Here is a 4,552-nt window from a genome sequence, read left to right as displayed (position 1 = left end):
TAGCTGATTCCGGGCTACTTAATCTGGCTAGTTCACAAAGTGAAAAAGGGTGGGACATCTGGATGAAGGTCGTTAGAAACCAGGCTAGTCTTTCTCGCACCCAGCTTAAACAGAGTTTACTTCAGTTCTGGGTAGGGTAAATCTCGGCAGATTTAGGAAACTCAATTCACCCGTTAGACGGAGAGCTGGTAGCAACATCTCCCTCCTCTGACAAGGGGAAGTAGAGAGAGAGAGAGAGAAGGGGGGGGAGGTGTTGTGCAACAACACCCCACAAGGAGCAGTGGGTCCCCACAACATAGTATGTGCCAGGAAAATGGTCCCCACAAGGTATTACAAACAAATGCACACACATACACACATGTGTGCCCGCACACACACACACACACACACACACACACACACACACACACACGCATGCATATGCACACGCACACACACACTTAATGAGAATTAAGTTAATTTTAATGAGGGTTAAAAGTTAATTTGATATACATTTTTATATCAAGGCAAATATCAAGGTAAATATCAGATATTATTAATTTCTTGCCAGCACGAAATTAATAATATCTCCATGTCTAAGTTTGATTGAGATAACAAAATTATTCTGCAGCAGCAGCGCGGCTATGGATGCCATGTAAAGGAATAGCCTTTTTGCCCTCCAGCATTGTATACATGCACGAAATTTCCAAAAACAATGACATGCAGGGGGTCTTGATTTGGAAATCCGATTATAAGTAAGTCGGTGCCTCACCAGCAGTGAACCTCACCGCACGTCACTGATATAAAAAAAAAAATTCCCTCCTCACCCTTGTTACGGCCCCTGGCCTCTTGATGCTGTGCAGGTTCCCTTTTGTTATGCAGGATCAGCTGTGGGAGCACACCTTCCTGATTGGCTGTCTGAAGGTTGCTGGAGAGCAGTTACACCATTGGACCAGCAGAGGATTGTCAAGCCAATCAGACGTTGATGAGGCTCACCTGCACCCTATAAAAGGCTCCTAAATCCATTTCTCTAGTGGGGCAGCTAGTTTGAAGAGGATTGGTGAAGCTGCACCCCCTTGTTGGTATTTGCAACTGCTTTAAGTTGGTTTTGAACTAGTTTGGTCTTGGTTGTTCCTGCTTGTCCAGTTTAGGAATTTTGACTTTGCTCTAGTTATCTACACAAGTTAGAACCTCGTGTTTGGGAGGCTTGGTGCTCCCCTTAGCATTCCCTTTGTGTGTTCTTTGTTTTCCCCTTTTGGGTTATTTTGAGTTTATTTTTGAATTAACTTGTTTGGACCCCTTTTGTAACTTTAATTTGCACTTGATATTCTTGAGTTTGTTAATCCCTTTTGTTTTACATTTATTGGGTTAAATTGTATTTTGTGAAACTTTCATTTGTAATAAATCATTTTACACTCTATTTTGTTCCTCTGGACACATTTTATGTTATCGCCCCTGGACCCCTAGACCTTGGGGGCGTAACACCCTCCGTGGGTGGTCTCTTTCATCCTCTGAGCTCGGGTCCTCTACCAGAGGCCTGGGAGCTTGAGGGTTCTGCGCAGTATCTTGGCTGTGCCTAGAACTGCACATTTCTGGACTGAGATGTCTGATGTTGTTCCTGGGATTTGTTTTAGCCACTGCTCCAGTTTGGGGGTGAATTCCCCGAGGGCCCCGATGACCACAGGCACCACTGTGGTCTTCACCTTCCAGTTCCTCTCTGAGTCCCTGGTATTTCTCCAGTTTCTCATGCTCCTTTTTCCTGATGTTGTGGTCACTTGGTATTGCTACATCCACCACAACGGCTTTCCTCTGCTCTTTATCCACCACCACAATGTCCGGTTGGTTCGCCATTACCATTTTGTCTGTCTGGATCTGGAAGTCCCACAGGATCTTAGCTCGGTCATTCTCCACCACCTTTGGGGGTGTTCCCCACTTGGATCTCGGGGCTTCCAGTCCATATTCTGCACAGATGTTCCTGTACATTATGCCCGCCACTTGGTTATGTCGTTCCATGTACGCTTTCCCTGCCAGCATCTTGCACCCTGCTGTTATGTGCTGGACTTGCCTCAGGGGCCTCCTTGCACTACTTACACCTTGGGTCTTGTCTGGTGTGGTAGATCTGAGCCTCTATTGCTCTGGTGTTTAGGGCCTGTTCCTGTGCAGCCAGGATGAGTGCCTCTGTGCTGTCCTTGAGTCCAGCTTTCTCCAGCCATTGGTAGGATTTCCTGATATCAGCCACTTCAGTTATTTGTCGGTGGTACATCCCATGTAGGGGCTTGTCCTCCCATGATGGTTCCTCCAGCACCTCGTCCTCTGTTCCCCATTGCCTGAGACATTCACTGAGCACATCGTCCGTTGAGGCTTTGTCCTTGATGTATTTATGGATCTTGGATGTCTCATCCTGGACAGTGGCTCTCACACTCACTAGTCCTCTGCCTCCTTCCTTATGGCTCGTGTATAGTCTCAGGGTGCTGGATTTGGGGTGGAACCCTCCATGCATGGTTAGTAGCTTCCGAGTCTTAACATCCGTGGCCTTCATCTCTTCCATTGGCCAGCTAATTATTCCGGCAGGGTATCTGATTACTGGTAAGGCATAGCTGTTTATTGCACGGATCTTGTTCTTGCCATTGAGCTGGCTTCTCAGGACTTGCCTTATTCGTTGGAGGTATTTGGCTGTGGCTCCTTTCCTTGTGACCTCATTGAGGTTGCCATTTGCTTGTGGTATTCCCAGGTACTTGTAACTGTGCTCTATGTCTGCTATTGTTCCTTCTGGGAGTGAGACCCCTTCTGTGTGGACGACCTTCCCTCTCTTTGTAACCATCCGACCACACTTCTCTAGTCCGAATGACATCCCAATGTCAGTGCTGTAGATCCTGGTGGTGTGGATCAGTGAGTCGATGTCTCGCTCGCTCTTGGCGTACAGCTTGATGTCATCCATGTAGAGGAGGTGACTGATTGTGGCCCCATTCTTGAGTCGGTATCCGTAGCCAGTCTTGTTGATGATTTGGCTGAGGGGGTTCAGGCCTATGCAGAACAGCAGTGGGGACAGAGCATCTCCTTGGTATATGCCACATTTGATGGACACTTGTGCAAGTGGTTTGCAGTTGGCTTCAAGGGTGGTTTTCCACAGCCCCATAGAGTTTGCAATGAAGGCTCTTAGAGTCCTATTGATGTTGTACATCTCTAAGCATTCAATGATCCAAGTGTGTGGCACTGAGTCGTAGGCTTTCTTGTAATCGATCCAAGCGGTGCACAGGTTGTTGTGTCGGGTTTTGCAGTCTCGGGCGACTGTGTGGTCTACAAGGAGTTGGTGTTTGGCTCCTCTGCTGTTTATACCAATGCCCTTCTGTGCCGTGCTCATGTATTTATCCATGTGTCCGCTTATCTTAGCCGCTATGATGCCTGACATGAGCTTCCATGTTGTGGAGAGACAGGTTATTGGTCGATAGTTGGATGGGACTGAACCCTTTGAGGGATCCTTCTGGATCGGGATTGTGCGCCCTTCAGTTAGCCATTCAGGGTGAGTCCCATTCTGTAGCAGCTGGTTCAGTTGAGCTGCCAGTCGCTCATGGAGGGCAGTGAGTTTCTTCAGCCACTAGGCATGGATCATGTCAGGCCCTGGTGCTGTCCAGTTTTTCATACCCGAGACTCTTTCTTGGACATCTGCCACAGTGATGGTTACCGGGGCTTGTTCAGGGAGGTTGCTGTGGTCCTCTCGTAGAGAGGTTAGCCACTGTGCATTGCTGTTGTGGGACGCCTCCCTTTCCCATATGCCTTTCCAGTATTGCCCAGTCTCCAGCCTTGGTGGGTCTGCTCTGTTGTCATTACCCTGCCATTGAGAGTACACTTTAGCTGGTTGGGTGGAGAAGAGCCGATTAATCCTCCTGGATTCATTCTCTTTCATGTATCTCTTTAGGCGGCTGGCCAAGGCTTGGAGCCTTTGTTTGGCAGTTTCGAGTGCTTCAGGTATGGTCATCTGGCTGTACTTCTTGGGTACTTATCTTTTCATTGCACCTTTTTGGAGCTTTGACAGTTGGCTCACTTCCCTCCTTGTTATCTTGATCACATCGTGTCTTTATGAAACTTTCAAAACAAAAATGGAAGATTTGGGTTGTATCTTACTTTTGACAGAGTGAAAGAATTATAAGTAATAGCCTTTACCACCTGTGTAAACTTTGCTGGTGAATGTTATAACACATAATATAAGTTTTATAATATGTGTTATATTGTTTCATTTCTAATCTAGGCTCTTGTGTCAGATAATCTAAGTCAATTTTAGAGAATAATTAATTTTTTTTTTAGATTTACGGAATCTCAGTTAGCCTTCAAAGCGGGGCTGAACCCGTATTATACCAAGCACTGTAGCTAATATTAGCTTGTATCTCGCCGGTGGACATAAATACAGTAAAGTAATATTCTAATCACAATATATACACAATAATATGTCCATCTTACTTGTGAAATGTTGTCTGTGGAGCCCTCACATCAATAATCCATAGATCCGAACAATAATATCCCTCAGAGCTGAGGCATCGTCTGTTGCACATGTGTCAAACTCAAGGCCCGCGGGCCA

This window comes from Poecilia formosa, unplaced genomic scaffold (genome assembly GCF_000485575.1).
Source record: "Poecilia formosa unplaced genomic scaffold, Poecilia_formosa-5.1.2 Scaffold707, whole genome shotgun sequence".
Classification (NCBI taxonomy): domain Eukaryota; kingdom Metazoa; phylum Chordata; class Actinopteri; order Cyprinodontiformes; family Poeciliidae; genus Poecilia; species Poecilia formosa.
This window is presented reverse-complemented; position numbering follows the sequence as displayed.